This window comes from Pezoporus flaviventris, unplaced genomic scaffold (genome assembly GCF_033815535.1).
Source record: "Pezoporus flaviventris isolate CSIRO_AGI_PZ_B2104156 unplaced genomic scaffold, CSIRO_AGI_Pfla_v1 ptg000036l, whole genome shotgun sequence".
Lineage (NCBI taxonomy): Eukaryota > Metazoa > Chordata > Aves > Psittaciformes > Psittacidae > Pezoporus > Pezoporus flaviventris.
Genome location: NW_026892584.1, coordinates 35,159,204 through 35,177,575, shown reverse-complemented (window position 1 = coordinate 35,177,575; position 18,372 = coordinate 35,159,204). Strand labels below are relative to the sequence as shown.

The window sequence follows — 18,372 nt, the reverse complement described above, 5'->3', positions numbered from 1 at the left end:
CACTACTGCTACCACCAATAATAACAATGATAAAGGAAATAACAAGGGAAGAGAATACAACATCTCAGCACCAGCCGACTGATAACTTGCCCCCCCTCCCCAGCCCGACCAAGCACCGACTGATACCTCCTCCAACCCTGCAGTCCACCAGCCCTTCTGCTTCACTCCCAGTTACATCTTGGGCATGACATGCTGTGGTATGGAGTATCTCTTTGGTCAGTTTGGGTCAGGTGTCCTGTCTCTGCTTCCTCCCGGCTTCCCCTCCTCCCTGGCAGAGCATGAGGCTCACAAAGTCCTTGGCCAGACCAAAACATCAGTGTTATCAGCTCTGTTCCCAGGCCGAAAGTCAAAACACTGCACTGCATCAGCTACTAAGAAGGAGAAAAATGTCTGATACTGCTGAACCCAGGACAGCTCCTATGACTGGAGTGTTGGGATGGAAGGTTACAGGCTTTTTAGAAAAGACAGGCCCAGCAGGCAGGGAGCAGGAGTTGCTATTTATGTTAGGGATAGGCTGGAGAGTATGGAACTCTGTCTGGGGACAGGTGATCAGTTAACAGAGAGTTTGTGGGTCAGGGTTAAAGGGAAAACAGCTATGGGAGGCATTACTGTGGGTATCTGTTACAGACTGCCTGATCAAGAGGAAGCTGCGGATGAAGTGCTCTATAGACAGATAGGAAAAGACTCATGCTCACAGGCCCTTGTTCTCATGGGGGACTTCAACCACCCTGACATCTGTTGGAGGAACGGTACGGCCCGGCACAAGCTATCCAGGAGGTTCCTTGATTGTGTGGAAGACAATTTCCTTCTGCAAGTAACAGAGAAGCCGACAAGGAGAGGTGCCATGCTTGACCTCTTGCTCACCAAAAGGGAAGGGCTCATTGGAAATGTGACACTCCAGGGCAGCCTTGGATGTAACGATCACGAGATGGTCAAATTCGAGATCCTCAGGACAGTGAGAAGAGTGTGCAGCAAGCTCACTGCCCTGGACTTCAAGAGAGCAGAATTTGGCCTCTTCAGGAAACTGCTTAGTAAGGTTCCATGGGATATAGCCCTAGAGGGCAGGGGGGCCCAAGACTCTTGGTTGATATTCAAGGATCACCTACTACAAGCTCAGTAGTGTTGCGTCCCAACCAGAAGGAAGTGCAGCAGGAGGGCCAGGAGACCTCCTTGGATGGATAAGGAGCTGCTGAGGAAAATTCAAACGAAAAAAAGAGGCTTATAAAAGGTGGAAGCAAGGCAAGACTGCCTGGGAAGAATATAGGGATGTTGTCCGGGAAGCTAGGGACCAGGTTAGGAAAGCTAAGGCTCAGTGAGAATTAAACTTAGCTAGAGGTATTAAAGATAACAGGAAGGGATTCTACAAGTACATAGCAAATAAAAAACAGACTAGGGAGAATGTAGGCCCCCTCAGGAAGCTCTCGGGAGAACTGGCTACACAGGATTTGGAGACAGCTGAGGTTCTCAATGACTTGTTTGCCTTGGTCTTCACTGGTGTCCTGGGTTCAGCAGTAGCAGTCATTTTTCTCCTTCTTGGTAGATGGTGCAGTGCAGTGTTTTGACTTTCAGCCTGGGAACAGAGCTGATAATGATGTTTTGGTTTGGCCAAGGACTTTGTGAGCCTCATGCTCTGCCAGGGAGGAGGGGAAGCCGGGAGGAAGCAGAGACAGGACACCTGACCCAAACTGACCAAAGAGGTATTCCATACCACAGCACGTCATGCCCGGGATGTAACGGAGAATTAGCCGGAAGGGCTGGGAGACTGCAGGGTTGGAGGAGGTATGGGTCAGAGCTTGGTCGGGCTTGGGGAGGCGAGTTATCGGTTGGCTGGTGGTGAGGTGTTGTATTCTCTTCCCTTGTTATTTCCTTTATCATTATTGTTATTGATGGTAGCAGTAGTGATCTGTGTTATACCTTAGTTACTAAACTGTTCTTATCTCAACCGGTGGGAGTTGCATTCTTTTTGATTCTCCTCTCTGTCCCTCTGGGAGTAGGGGGAGGGAAAGAAGGGGGGGAGTGAGTGAACGAGTTACCTGACTGGGTTTAAACCACGACAGTTCTTTTTGGGGCCCAACGTGGGGAACGAAGGATTGAGATAACGACAGATCTGACCGGATTAATAGTCACTTGTCACAATGCTGATTTATTGGCTCTCAGAGTTGTTCCTCTTGATCTCACAGTTTCAGAATGTTGTGACTTACTTAGAGCCGGTATTTGCTGTGTTAGTGTTTAACAAGTGTGGGGCCTGGGCTAAGGTTCTTGTCTCACTGTGCTTTATGGCAATGGCTTGTAATACGGGCGGGCTCCAGCAGCAGGGCGGGACGGACGTGGCCGTGGACTTGTAGCTGGCCGTCGGGCTGCTCTTCACCGCCCTGGCCCTCGTCCTCGCCTCCATCTTTGTGAGGCCGCGAGGAGCCGAGGGGGAGTGGCCCCGGGAGCCGGCGGCTGCTGAAGCGGCCCGGGAGAGCGGCCCCGGGCACCAAGCGGCGGCGGGAGCGGGGCCGGAGGCCGCGAGGGGACGGCTGCCGGTGGAGGAGGTCGGGGCGGTCGAGGAGCGGAAGGAGGCGGCTGCCGAGCAGCGGGAGAAGGCGGCGGAGGAGCCGAGCCCCGCGCAGGAGCCGAGCCCCGCGGAGGAGCCGAGCCACGCGGAGGAGCCGAGCCACGCGGAGGAGCCGAGGAGCCGAGCCACGCGGAGGAGCCGAGCCACGCGGAAGAGCCGAGCCCCGCGGAGGAGCCGAGCCCCGCGGAGGAGCCGAGCCCCGCGCAGGAGCCGAGCCCCGCGGAGGAGCCGAGCCACGCGGAGGAGCCGAGCCCCGCGGCGGCCGAGAGCATTCCCCGGCAGCCGCCCGCCGAGCCCCAGGAGGATGCCGGAGACCACGCAGCATTTCCCAGCAAGGCAGAGGAGGAAGAGCTGGACTCACGAAAAGAGAAGCTGGCGGTGGGAGAGCCGGCAAGCACAGCAGCTACACCAGCTCCAGTGACAAGCACAGCAGCATCGTTTGAGAGTTCTGAAGGTTTTGAATGGCCTTTGGGTACCCTTGGGACCTGCCTGCTGATTGTGATGGGGATCAGCATGTTGGCACACACACAGACTGTGTTCTACTCACAACCATTTTGTCTGATCTCAAAAGTTAAGCAGAGTCAGGTTTGGGTCTTGTCTGGGGTTAGACAACGATATAGGGGGACCAAGAGGTTTTCTCTAAGGCTGGAGAGTCATGAGTGGTAGGGTGTGTGGGACAGTATGGGCAAGTATCTAGTCCACTGGGCCCCTCCAGTGCTTTGGAAGCCTTGGAGATGGAAGGCAGCTGTATGGAGTCCCCAGCAACAAGCTGCAGAAACTGCTTAAGGGGACAGTGAATTATTTTGAGCCTGGTGGGCCCATGGCACTTCAGGCCATTAGAGCAGAGATGCAACATACAGATGGACTCATGATCAAGGGGTGGACCTAGCAATGTACGCTATTGCCCAGGTTATTCACAAGTGTGAGCACTGCACACAGTCTCTCCTGTTCTGACTGTTAAAAGAGATGGAGCCTGACATCATGGACCAGATGGACTCAGCAGCTTTATAGGGACTGCTCCATGCACTAAGATAAGAGTATATTGAAAGTGTGGGATCTGAGCATGACGTGAATGGTATGGAATAAGGGGTGGATAATGTCCTGGGTTCAGCAGTAGCAGTCATTTTTCTCCTTCTTGGCAGATGGTGCAGTGCAGTTTTTTGACTTTTGGCTCGGGAACAGAGCTGATAGCGATGTTTTGGTTTGGCCAAGGACTTTGTGAGCCTCATGCTCTGTCAGGGAGGAGGGGAAGCCAGGAGGAAGCAGAGACAGGACACCTGACCCAAACTGACCAAAGAGGTATTCCATACCACAGCACATCATGCCCGGGATGTAACGGAGAGTTAGCCGGAAGGGCTGGGAGACTGCAGGGTTGGAGGAGGTATGGGTCCGAGCTTGGTCGGGCTTGGGGGGCGAGTTATTGGTCGGCTGGTGGTGAGGTGTTGTATTCTCTTCCCTTGTTATTTCCTTTATCATTATTATAATTGGTGGTAGCAGTAGTGATTTGTGTTATACCTTAGTTACTAAACTGTTCTTATCTCAACCGGTGGGAGTTGCATTCTTTTTGATTCTCCTCTCTGTCCCTCTGGGAGTAGGGGGAGGGAAAGAAGGGGGGGAGTGAGTGAACGAGTTACCTGACTGGGTTTAAACCACGACAACTGGCAAATGCTCTGACCGCACCACCCAGTCTTGGAAGGCAGACACAGGGACTGTGAGAATGAAGACCTTGGGCCCACTGTAGGAGAGGATCTGGTTTGAGACCATCTTAAAAACCTGAATGTACACAAGTCCATGGGACCTGATGAAATCCATCCATGGTTTATATGGAAATATAGGCGTAGCATTTGTTTGGAAGAATCACTTATAGATTGACTGATACTTGCATTTGAAACTGTGCTAAAATGTAAGTGTTTGAGTGATTGCAGGCTGATGAACAGGCTTGTGCCCAGCACTGCTCAGTGTATTAGTACAAACTGTTCTATGATTCTATGATTCTAAATGAAACCAGGACCACTGACTGAGGGGAAACCTCAGCCTCTTCTGGCAACCTGCCTCTTTTGAATGAGTTCCAGGTCATGTTGATAGGCCTTCACCAGCTGCTTCCCAAAAATTAGGGAACTGGAGATCCTTTCCCATTCTATGGAATATGACTAGGCAATTCAGGAAACACCCTTCAAAATTACTGCAATTCACAAACTGTGAGACTTCCATGTACTTCCCATATATTTGTTTTGGTGGTTTCTTCAGGTGATCAGTCCTGTGCATTTGCTGTCACAGTACTCATGCATGCTTATTTTCAAAAGGCTGCTCTTTATTACAGACTTGTGCCAATCCTCAGATGATACAGCAATGTTTTGATGGTGGAGATACCTGAAACACTTCACAGCTGAACACATAGAAACTATCATGAAGTACAAGATATGCAAGTTTAATTCTATTACATTACTTTTTAATGTAAATGAATTTAAATACTGTTTAAAATGTGACAGATCTTACTATGGAGGCATAGTCACTGTCCATCTTCCATCTCCCCTCTCCTCCTTAAAAACATTTAAACTAAGATTTTTGTTATGAACCAGAAAGTCTGTCACTAGTTCAGAGACCTGACAGGTTTTTGACAGTTGTGCAAGCTGCTTGCTAGGTGCTACCCTGACACTGCAAACTGGAATGAGCTGGCAGAAAAAGGCCACTGGATCCTTTGGCAGCTGGATCCTGCCATTGAGAAAGGCTCAGCACCCAATGCCAGTGTCATCCATCTCTCCTTCCAATGACTGCACAGAGGCAGGCAGAGATGGAGGTGGTGGAGGGCACAGCTCCCCACTCCTTAAATCTGACAGTGATGTTAAATAAAGCAGACCAGGATTGCAGTAATATCATTGCCAAACTAGTACTGAATCAGAGAGATATAACCAGATCCCCTGTGACCAATTCATTCTCATAGACAGTGCTAGACCAAAGGGAAACTTGTATTTTTTGATTGATAAAAATTTTTATGAAATGGTCTTATTGACAGCTCAGAAAGACAAGTGTTGCTATAATCTGATAAAGTAATAACTATAGAAGTTCTCAAAGGGCCAGATGGATTAATTTAGGAGTTGTTTCTGGCATGGTACCCAGATATGAAATCTATTTACAACTAGATCAAGAAATCTTGAATTGACTTTATGTTGTCTTTATCCATGATTGCATGCAGTGCTCCTTTGCTGCGCTTGAGCCTGCTGTCCCTGGCTGTCAGCAGTCCTGTGGCCACAAGCAGAATAAGAAAACTAAGTGCTGCAGGAGCAGCAGCCCCACAACGGAAAGCCTACCAAGGGATAATCCCCAGCAAGACGGACACTGCCTTCCAGTTTGGCCCTGAGCTGCAGACCCACCAGCCAGGTTCAGGTGCTGGAAGGGCTGGGCTTTAACCTCACTGACAGTCAAGAGGACCCACCACCTTCCTTTACTGTCATTTATTTTAATCCTGGGTGTTATACGTGCCATCTCTTAGTTCTTGTACCATTAAGGGGTTTGGTCCATTGTCTTAACTACTTGAGTTTGATGTATCTTCTGGGTAAAGAAATCAACATACAGTTCAATTTGAGAGAAAAATTTTGGTCTTGCAGTTTATCTACTATTACTTCCTCATGCCCCCACCCCTCCCCCCCCCATTTTATTCTAGTGATTAAACAAAAAACAAACCAAACCCCAAAATACAAAACCCCAAAACCAACCCTGAAACAAAAAAAAAATACAAACAAACCCCCCCCAAACAAAACCAAACCAAAAACAAAAACAAAGACAAAAAAAAAACCAACATAACAAAAAAAAAAAACAACCCTTACAACAACTAGTTTTAAAAGCCTTGGCAGTGTCAGGCAGGTCTACAATTCCAATGTCTCTATCTGGGAACTTTATGGAAAATATATCAATAAAACCTGAGATGATCTCTCAGTGAGAGATTACCCATTTTGAATATTAAAATGCTGGCTGACTGATTCCAGTGGAATTCACATGAGGCCTTAAATGCTTGCATGCTCTTGGAAGCATATTTTGTTTCAGTGCTAGAAGATCAGGTACGGATGAAGCAGAAAACTTAAAATGTTTTCTGCAAACTGATGAAAAAGATCTGAGGTGAAACATCAGTTATGAGAAATGGAATCACACTCTGGTAATAAAAGAACTTCATTTCCTTCTGAGACATAGCAGAGAAGAAAAAAATAACATTATTTAATTGTTTATACGGCTTTCATCTAGTAAACTATGAGTTCATGTGAAATTTTAGTTCAGAGATCCCTACTGCATTGGTGAAAGAAGCTGAAAAGAAAGCAGAAAAACTGTAGTTTATATTCCCACTTGTCCTGGGTTCAGCAGTAGCAGTCATTTTTTCTCCTTCTTAGCAGCTGGTGCAGTGCTGTGTTTTTGACTTTTGGCCTGGGAACAGCACTGATAACACCGACGTTTTTAGTTATTGCTCAGTAATGTTTATTCTGACCAAGGACTTTCTGAGTCTCATGCTCTTCCAGGGAGAAGGGGAAGACGGGAGGAAGCAGAGACAGGACACCTGACTCAAGCTAGCCAAAATGTATTCCATACCACAGCACATCATGCCCAGGATGTAAACTTGTAAACTGAGAGTTACCTGGAAGGGCTAGTTCACTGCTCAGTCAGGCTGGGTGTCGGTCAGTGGGTGGTATTGTATTCTCTTCCCTTGTTATTTCCCTTATCATTATTATTATTGGTGGCAGCAGTAGTGGTCTTGTGTTATACCTTAGTTACTGGACTGTTCTTACATCAACCTGTGGGAGTTACACTCTTTCGATTCTTCTCCCCATCCCTCTGGGAGCAGGGGGAGAAAGGAGGGAGGGAGTGAGAGAAGACTGTGGCTGATTTACAACTGAGCTTAAACCACGACACCAGCTCTGTCACAGACTTTTTGCTTAGCCTTCAGCTTTTTTCCTTCTGTTAGTCATGCTGTTTTTTAAAATGGAGCCAGAAGCACTCCTTATCCAAGGAGAAAAGGATGAATATTTGTAAGACATGAAAAGCGTATTTGGGATGCCCTCTACAGAAACAGATCAAATACAGATAGGACTTAATTTTTACACTAGTTACAGTGATCTTGCAATGATGCCAATATCCTGATTTTAATGGAGTTATTTATGTCAAGAGGTTTATTTATACAAACTTTTTGCAGACAGCTCGTGAGCGTTACATCTTTATATCAGGTAACAAGAAATGGCTGCATAAGGATTTATCATGCAAAGTGCACATTTCTCTTTCTCAGTCCTTATCATCTTGCTGAAGTTTTGTTTCACAGCCAGAAATTCTTTGTCCTGGAAAACCCAGAAATATAATATGCAAAGCTAGCATATAATAATCTGACAACCAAGGAGCTGTAAGGAGGAACTAAAACATGTTGCATAACCAAGCAGAGTCAATGGCAGACCATAGGGAAAGAGATAATTAAGTTATTTCTTAATTCCTTACATATAGAGCATTATCAAGCCAATGGGAAAAGCGTGTCTGTCAGTCCCTTATACAATTCCCCTGGCTCTTGGAGCAAGAGTCTCTCTGTCCCAGCTACTGCTTATCTAGAAACATTCAGGAGCTCCATACCCTCCCTCTGTGAAATTCCCCTGGATGGATCCCCTTCCTGCAAAACTCTGCTCAAATTTTTCAGTTTAGCCTCATGTTTCACAATGACATCTGTTCTGGGGACACAGCCATTTGCACCAACAGGAATGTGTAGAGAAGTAACAAACTGCTTTCCCCTCCCAGAACTCTCACAGATGCTGCCATCTGGCAGGTATGCTGGTGATATCCATGTGCGGTGATCCACCCTCATTTTCCATTGCATTCAACCAAGAGTCTCTATTTCTGGCACCTATGACCTAAGAGAGATTTTCAAAGGACTAGGTGTGACTGATGGACTCATTAACCATGCTGATGTATCTGCTGAGATATGAATGCCTTGAAAATGGTCACCTATGGGTCTGATGTAACTGCTGGTCCTAACCTTGCCTAGGACGAGACTTGGGCCAGGGTGACTGGAGCTGGTTCGTGGGAGTGGTGAGCAGGGACAGGACCGACTTTCTACACTCTGCCTGACACATCGAGTGCTGCTGCATGTCCTGGAAGAAATCAGAAGAATCACTGAAGAAGCTCTGCTGTTCCCAGCAGTTCCTTCCTGAGAACAGTAGACTGGACTGAAACAATCATGATATACATGTAGGCAGGCCCAGACTTGAGAAAAATAGCTTGTCTTTGCTAGAGACAAGCAACAGCGTATTTACTGCCCCTGAACTTTGGCGATTCTACATAATACTGCAATAAACTTTCTGGGTACTTGCACACATCATGAAAAAAAAAATAAAACCCTCTTTGCAGAAATATGTTCTGAACAACTCTGCCACTGTCTTGTAAAAGATAGGAGTTACATAGCAATAACTATGGTGGTGTCCTGGGTTCAGCAGTAGCAGTCATGTTTCTCCTTCTTGGTAGCTGGTGCAGTGCAGTGTTTTGACTTTCGGCCTGGGAACAGAGCTGATAGTGATGTTTTGGTTTGGCCAAGGACTTTGTGAGCCTCATGCTCTGCCAGGGAGGAGGGGAAGCCAGGAGGAAGCAGAGACAGGACACCTGACCCAAACTGACCAAAGAGGTATTCCATACCACAGCACGTCATGCCCAGGAGGTAACTGGGAGTTAGCCGGAAGGGCTGGGAGACTGCGGGGTTGGAGGAGGTATGGGTCAGTGCTTGGTCAGGCTTGGGGGGTGAGTTATCGGTTGGCTGGTGGTGAGGTGTTGTATTCTCTTCCCTTGTTATTTCCTTTATCATTATTATCATTGGTGATAGCAGTAGTGATCTGTGTTATACCTTAGTTACTAAACTGTTCTTATCTCAACCGGTGGGAGTTGCATTCTTTTTCATTCTCCTCTCTGTCCCTCCGGGAGTAGGGGGAGGGAAAGAAGGGGGGGAGTGAGTGAACGAGTTACCTGACTGGGTTTAAACCACGACAGGTGGGTAGATTCCTATGTGTAGATAAATTGCAGATTTACTCCCTATGAAATCACCAACATTCAATGGAAATAATGAGTCATTGCTAATTAGGCTGAATGCCATGTATCTCATCCTTAAATAGCCTTCTAAATAGGAAAATTGTGCCTGTTTCTCTCCCCTTAGAGCCCCACGCACTGGCATCATTCTGCCTGTATGCCGGGAAGATAGACTTTTAATGTTTGATGCCCAGAAAAAAATTGCTTACTCAGTCTTTGCTTTGCAAATAAATCTCATTTGCTCTGTTTAATATTTACCAATGGATATTAACTTAATATGACCCAGCAAAATGAAGAATAAGCAAGAAGCACTGTGGAAGAGAAGTCCAGCCCTGTAAGTAACATATTATACTCTCTTAGAATCCTGAATTCATGTTGCCTGTAATCTCTACTGTTTATTGCACAATATTTAATTCTGAGATTAATGTATCTTTTACAGTAATTGGAAATTATTTTAGCTTCTGGAAGCACATTCTAAATGATAGAAACAGGATTCAGTCAGTGATCCAGCTCCTAGATATCACGCCAGGATGACTGGGAGATGAGGTCCAAAATGAGAACTCAGCAGTAAATATCAAGGTGAAGAAAAAAATACTGTCTCTGCTCCAAGAGGAGTAAATTTAGTTGCGATCTCAGTGCACTGACTACTCCAGTGCTGATACAGGGTTAATGGAGTAGCATCCTTGTACTTCCAGTGTACTTAAACACCAGGCTACATTCAGCCAAGTGGCCTGGAAGAGAAATCAGTCTCTCTCAAAAGCAGATTTGAGGAATTATGAAAAGAGTATTTACCAGACCAAAATGAATTTAGAATGCTTTCTTTTTTTCAGCGTCAATGTTTTCATCCAGCATTTTAAAAATGATGAGCACAGCTCCTGTACTCAGCACTTCCACAGCTTACATCTCTAGTGTTTTATACTAGGCAGCTAGAAAAGAGGGAAACCAGAATCAATAACTCCCCATGAAAATTTGATGTAAGACCTAAACCTGGCATTAGACACACAGCTTGAGGCAGACCCTGGGAAGGTATCCCACGCTCCAGAATAAGTATACAGCTGCTGTGAAAAACATTCAGATCATCTCTGTTTTACTGCAGCCCAAACTGCCTACTTCATGTTTTTGAGTATTTGTCATTTGAGATAATTTAGGTGAGGCAGCCTGGGGATAATGTTCTTCTCCAGTATGGTTCTTCACTTGAAAAGGGCAGAAGACAGACTGGGATTACATAAAATATGCTTACATCAGTTAAAGGAAGAGGAAAGGTCTTTGAATAGTATATACACAGCAAGACAGATTACACTAGAGCTTTTCTTAAGCTCTTGAGTTTTGGGCTTTGCAACCTTATGGATATTTTATGTGCAGTAGAAGGAGTCAATAAACCTTGATTTATCCTCAATTTGCTAAAATATTTAAAGTAATGTTTTGAAATAACATGCTTCTTGATTTCAGAGCTGCTACGCAAGACACAGAAAGATATACGTAGTTTAAGAGGTGAGTATTTAGATGCATTTTATTTTCAGCTGTAACTGACATTATATCTGTATCACTGCAGTGCTTGAAAACCCAAGTAATAACAAGGCCATGAATACCTTGTCTGGGGTTCAGCTGTAGCAGTCACTTTTTCTTCTTCCTAGTAGCTGGTACAGTGCTGTGTTTCCGCTTTAGTCTGAGAACAACACTGATAACACACCGGTGTTTTAGTTGTTGCTAAGTAATGCTTACTCCAAGAGAGCAAAGAGTTATGGTGAGCAAACAGCTGCATGGTTCTGAGTTACTGTCTGGGCTTAAACCATGACAGTGCCATATAAACATATCAGCAGAAGTTGGTCCTTCTGACAAAGTGCTTGCTAAATACATGGGGGCCAATAGGTGAACTCAGCCATCCACCCCAAGGCTCTTAGGAGTGCAGTGGGGCTACACTGGTCAAAGGCAAGAACTATTTCAGTCATAATGCCTCATGAAAGCCTAAACATCAATTCTTCACTGGTAATGCCACATTAATATCTTTGTTCTTTTGCTTGTTGGCCAAATATTGAAAGAACTGACTAGAAATACTTTCCAGAAGGTCAAGTAGAAGAGTAATCCTAAAGACTGACATTTGAAAATCAGTATCTAGAATACAGAAATTATTTTTATGCAGGAAAGATAAAATTCTCTAGATCTAAAAGTTGCTCTATTATTTCTTAACAGACCTGTTCAGAAGGAAGATGAAGTCTGCATTGTATTTGTGTTTATTGCTTCTTACACTTCAAGTCCAGGGTCAATATGCCCTAAACCTCAGTGATGAACAGCAGAAACAAAAAATACCCTATTCCCCAGACCATTCCCAGGCTGAAGGTGAAAACTTGGCTCACATGAAGATAGCCCCCCAGCAATGCTGACTTTGCATTTAAGTTTTACAAGCAGGCCAGAGAGGAGGCAGGCAATGAGAACATTTTCTTCTCTCCTTTGAGCATCTCCTCAGCCTTTGCAATTCTCTCTGGGGGCCAAATCACTGACTCAGCTGCACAAAGGCCTCGCCTTCAACTTGACAGAGATGGAGGAGCCAGAGATCCATGAGGGATTTCAGCATGTCCTACAGCTGCTGAACGACCCTCACCAAGAAGTCCAGTTGAACATGGGCAATGCCTTGTTTATAAGCGACCAACTGAAATTGCTCCAAAAATTTTTATATAATGTCACATATTTTTATCACTCTGAAGCTATTTCTAGTAATCGCCATAATTGTCTGGAGGCTATAAAGGAAATCAATAAGTACATAAAAACAAAAAAAACATGGGAAGATTGTTGATTTACTCAAGAGTCTCGAGTTAGACACTGTGATGGTTCTAGTTAACTACATTTTCTTTAAAGGTGAGTGGCAAACATGGGGAGCAGTTATACACATAATCTCTGGATGTCTTGTCCAGATCTAAAAAACATAGCTTTTTTCCCACTGTGAGCCTATGCTATATGTGTTTCTACTTATAAATGACATAAAGAAAAATTTGAAAGCCAGGTATGAAGGCTCATTTTCTATATAATTAGAAAAAAGGAATAATAATTGAAAAAATAATATCGTATCAATATCAAATCAATAATCAATATCATATCAATTTTAAGCCAGGTTCAGAGCTGAAAGCAATCAGAAAGGAAGGATGAGCTTGACAATTTATGACCATTTGTTGACAGGCACAATTGTTCAGCTGTGCAGGACATGGGCAAACAAGGATGACACTTACATGAGACGAATAAGGTTGAAACCTGTACAGTGGGAGTCCTTGGCAGATTTACCATTGCCTTAGCAGGAAAAGGCTCAGGTCTTTTCCATGGCAACCCTCAGCCTGTATTTCTCTTGTGTAATTTTTATTAGAGCCATTGAAATGACATAAAGCTTCTTTCTATGGCAAAGGAACAAGCATCCTTAAACAAGATGGGCTTTTTGCCTTTGCACTTCAAATAAAGTATTTTAAGCATCAACTGATGTGACATGCTTTTATTAGTCCCTTTTTCAGTTTATTCAAGTCTATATTCATTCTTTTGTCAAAAGGCCACTGGGAAAAACCTTTCAACTGTTTGTACACCAGAGATGATGACTTCTTTTTGGATGCCAGTAATTCCGTTAAGGCCAAAAGGATGCATTAAAAAAAAAAGGCTTTAATATCCACAGGGATCAGAATTTGTCTTGCTGGACTGTAGAAATCCCATACAAAGGAAGTGCTACTTCATTGTTCATTCTGCCTGATGAAGGGACAATGCAGCAAGTGGAGGATGCTCTGTTAAAAGAAACTGTGTATAACTGGATGGAAACACTTGAAAACAGGTAATCTTTTAATTTCTGGGTTTTTTTTAAATATTGAATAGGCCATAACTACTCATCCAAGCAAAGTAAAGCTTAGGATGCCACAATGAGCCGCTAAACAGATTGTTCTAAGGAACAAGCATTGCATGTTTTTTTTAACTCAAGCAAGGTATTGGATGATTTTGCACCTAGAGATAACAACACTCTCCTCAGCTTCTCCAGTCACAGCAGTGGAAGTGCTACCAGCTGTGATGATCCCCCACCCCATACACAAGTACATTACCCTTGGGAGCCTGTCTCGAGTAGGAAGAATCCAGCTAAAAAGAATATAAATTTCTTTCTCTCTAGTCTGAACGATAACTCCCAGCTAGTCATTTTCATTTACCAGCACTCTCTCCCTGCACCATTGATCAGACTGCAGCTGGTGGGACAGGTACCTCAATTTCTGCTTCTGTAACATAGGATTTATCACTGTCTTAGAAAGCCAAGCCTTACCTCCCTACGTATTTGTAACAGGTATATACCTGCAACAGCTGTTGAAGGGACAGCATTGAAGTATCTTGCAATAATAAATTCACATTTTTTGTTCATTTTTGAAAAGAAAAAATCTACCTGGACCTTCCAAAATTCTTGATCTCCAGCACCTATGATGTCAAGAGCCTGTTTGAGAAAACGGGTGTGACAGAGTTGTTCAGTGACCAAGCTGATCTCTCTAGAGTAGCAGAAAACACCCTCCTGAAGGTTTCCAAAGTAAGTATACAAACAGAGATGGTTACACCTTGCTTACACGCAGGTTTTATCTCCATAAATAGGCTAATCCTACATCTAGAGTGTAGTCATGGCTTATTGATGTTAATAAAGAAAGAAAAGGTTAGGCATTAAATGGCTGTTACTCCTACAGTTTAATTAATATTAAATTATTTACTGCACAGCAATCCTGCAAATTCACTTGAAAGTCTCTGAAGAAGAAAACGGATCTGGAAAGCAAAACAGAATAATTTCATAAAAAGATGTTGTAAAATAATTAATGCATGACAAGGGGCATAGTTATGACGTAGAGTGTGGGAATAGTCATTCTTATCCTATGTATACACCATTCATTACTGCCAAGTTGGATGGGGCTTTGTGCAACCTTGTCTAGTGGAAAGTGTCCCAGGCTGTGGCAGGGGGGTACAACTAGATGATCTTTAAGGTCCCTTCCAACACAAACCAGTCTATGATTATTAAAACACCTTGGAATTTATATGGACAACAGACTTGTGGGTCAGGGATAGCCCCATTTCACAAACAAGATATTGAGATGCAGGTAAGTGATTTCCATAGTGTCCCTGGGAATACGTGCCTTGTGTCATGAGGGAATTGAGTCTTCCCTTCTATTCCACCCTTATGAAATCACTTCTGGAATACTGCAAATCCAGCTTGGGGTTCCCCAATACAAGGGAGATGGGGACATACTAAATTACAGTGAATGCAGTGGAGGGTGAGCAGGGTGGCTGCGTGGCTGGAGTATGGGTTATACGAGGACAAGCTGAGTGACTTAAGTTGTTCAGCCAGGAGAAGGGAGGTGAAGGAGGGCTCTTAGTGCTGGCTACAGATACCTATTAGGAGGATGTAAAGAAGATGGACACAGACTTTTGCAGGTTCACAGGGATAGGATGAGAGACAAGACACACACAAGATAGAAAATAGGAAATTCTCATAGAATCACAGAATGGTTAGGGCTGGAAAGGACCTTAAGATCATCTAGTTCCAACCCCCCTGTCATAGGCAGGAGGCCTCACTCTAGAATATCATCAGATATATGTAAAAAAAAAACATGAGGGTGATCAAAAACTAGGATGGGTTACTTAGAAAGGCTGCGAATTTCCATCCTTAGAAATACTCAGACCCTGACTGGATGAGAGTTGATGCAGTGTAGGGTGGTTGGTTTCATTGGATGACCTCTAGAGGTCTTTCCAACATATATTATTCAATGTTTTTGTGATTCCTCATACTGAATAATACCTTATTTCATCTCTAAACACCCGGATTACAGATACAGAACAAGTAAATGAAGGACCACATGAGAGGAAATTTCAGATGTATTATTCACAATGTAGGAAAATCATAAAGGGCAGACTAAAGACAATGAAATAAGACCATGCAAAATGCAAAATATGTATCTGCTATACCTATCATAGAAAGCCCTATAAAGTCAAATCATGTCAGTGGGCTCTGTTACAGAAAGACACTTATAAATCTTGTCCCTATTATGTTTCTGTATACGCAGAAATTGATGCAATATGAAAACTCTTTTAGCCTTCACAAGGCTAACATGAACATGGTTCATGTTAGTGAGCGCAGTTAGAACAGCACAGAGGCTGCTGCAGTGACCTTGATAGAAGTACCATTTTCTGCAGAGTTTTCTCCTCCTCGCATCAGATTCAACAGGCCCTTCCTGATGATGGTTATTGACAAAATCGCCCATGGCAACCTTTTCATGGGGAAAACTGTGAACCCAGCTAAAGAAGACTAGGCCAGAGCACTTGTACCCCCCAGTGCAGAGAAGAGACCTTGTGCACACCCCAGACACTTTGCAAAAAGGGACTAGAATTGATCCACAATTAACATATAAATAATTGTTACATGAAGTTATTCTTCACTTACAAACAGACAGTTGGTGAAAAGCATGAATGAACCATATTTATAAAATGATGCAGGCCAAATAGGCAGCCATAGGATCTTCAACAGAAAAACATTTTCTTACCTCACTCATCTCTGGTGTCACAGTCCCTTGCACACAGATAAGCCTTCCTCCTCCTAGCTGAGAAACTCCCTATGTCTTCCATTTTCTGCATATCAAGTCCTCAGTTCAGAAAACACAAACCTGTCCCCTTCAGCTGAGAAACCATCTTTTCACTTCCTCTCATTCCACTGTGAATCTCAGAAGGGTCTTTTATTTTTTAAGTCCTTGCAGGGCTCAGTGGCTAAGGAATGAAACAGAAACACAGACCTTTAGACACCCTTTTCACACACCTATAACACACCTAAAGGTTTGTTTATTGCAAAATATTTTCTCTATAGTCATCCCTTTGTGTTCAGATTCTAAAGAAAGAAAAACAGCAATGCTTGAAAAATGCTCCATGGAAAATCTTAGTCAGCTATACCTGTCTAACTCATTTTCCTTCTCAGGAAAATAAAATCAGTTGTTTCGGTAGTGCTTGAAGGGGCAAACCTCAGCTGCTGGAGCCAAGCCAAGGATTTCAGCTCTGCACAGAGCTGCCAAACTGCAAGTCTGTTTATCCACAACTATTAATACAGCTTGCACAGTCATTGGTCCCCTGCTTTGGGAGTGGCGAGGTTTAGGTGAGCAGTTAACTGTGTGCTATTTGGGATATGTTAGAAGAAAGGCAAGAATGAGAGTAAGTAGGAAACTCTTTGCATTACATCATTTATTCCCTCCCCATCTGCCCACTTCTGGAAAATGAAAATCAGGAACAACCCCAGTCTTTTTGATTAGTAGTAAATATTAGATACCTGAAAAATAAACCTTTGTAAAAATGATTATTTTCTTATATCAGAACTATGGGATTTTATTATGGGGAAAAGTGCAAGTCCATTTGGTGCCCTATGGGTTAAAAGCACTTATTTGAGGGTGGAAAAATTACTTCAGCTAAGATGATATTTGCAAGTTATGCTTTTGTATCTTCCCTACAACTGTAAATAAAAACCACTCAAAAAAGTTTTAAAAGGCAGGCCAGTGATTTCTCAAACAGGCAGTTAAGTTCAAAGACTTTTCTGAAGATTTATATGGGGTTTGGAAAGAGCCTTAAAATGTTGGAAATGAGCACAAGTTTTGAGCTGATTTGCCCAGGAATTTTAGCTCCATGGTGAAATTAGATGGAGTATAGCAAGAACATGATGATTTAACAGAAAAAGTGAAAACTACAGATGCTCAGAAAGCCTGTCATAAAACTAAGGCAACAGAATGGCCCAGACATAGATACTCTAAATTAGCTCTGTCTGAAACTGAAATTCTACCAATCAGAAAACATATCACCTTGGGCCAAGACAATACTATTGAACTGCAAAGCCTTTGCATTTTTGGGAGCAACATGGAAAGAAGAGGGTGGGAGAATAAAATCTCTCTGAAGAGGACAAAAAACCCTTGGCCACACTTTGACAACCTGTTGCTCCTCATACTTAAGACATACTGACCCAATGAAGACTAAATTTGGAGCCAGCACATGGACTGGACTGCCAGTGTGCAGTGTCCATGTTATCAAGGGACAACTAGCCTCAACTTCATCCTCCACCTGAACAGTACCTGCATGCAGTTAGCTAAAAAACAACATGGGTTTGATCCTCGATGACTTTCCTTGTTAACAAAAACAGCAGCATCTCCCCTGACCACGAGGAATACTGGACATGCAGGATCTGTAAACACAATGAGGAGCAAACCTGCACTGCATTAACTCTACAACATGTTACCTCCATTTTGCATAGATTTGGGTCTCTCTGTGCCTTCATGAATCACCTCTCTGATGCTTTTGGTGTCAAGGTCCTGTCTGGGAAAACAGGCATTACTGAATTGCTCAGAGACAGCAATGCTCTTGCTGGAGTCACAAGAAGTGTGACCTGGCACTACCTGCCGTCATCCCTAAGTGAGGATGGAGATTAACTGAGCAGTGGTTATGTTTTGCATTTCCAAACAGTATGATCTGGTATCCAGCAAAATTAAGGTTAATGAGCAGCAGTAGGGAATGTTGTAGGCAACAAACTGGCACATTTGAAAAATAACACATTGCATTTCAAAGTTACTGTGAATTCTCTTGATTCCTCTGAAATGAATCTATTGAAATAATAACCATAAATAGCCACCAAATTAGAAAGTGTCAGAAAAAAAAACCAAACATGATTTGCCCTTGGCTAACATGAAATTGTATATTAGAAATGTACTACAACATCCTGTTACATTGGAGTCTTTTTCTATTTTAGGTTTTTTTTAAGTCCCCCT

General features: G+C 43.6%; 1 pseudogene; it reads left to right on the top strand.

Moving 5' to 3' along the window:
- The first annotated feature begins 11,214 nt into the window (after positions 1 to 11,214).
- On the top strand, positions 11,215 to 17,538 carry LOC133274718 (alpha-1-antitrypsin-like; annotated as a pseudogene).
- The last annotated feature ends 834 nt before the right edge of the window (positions 17,539 to 18,372 follow it).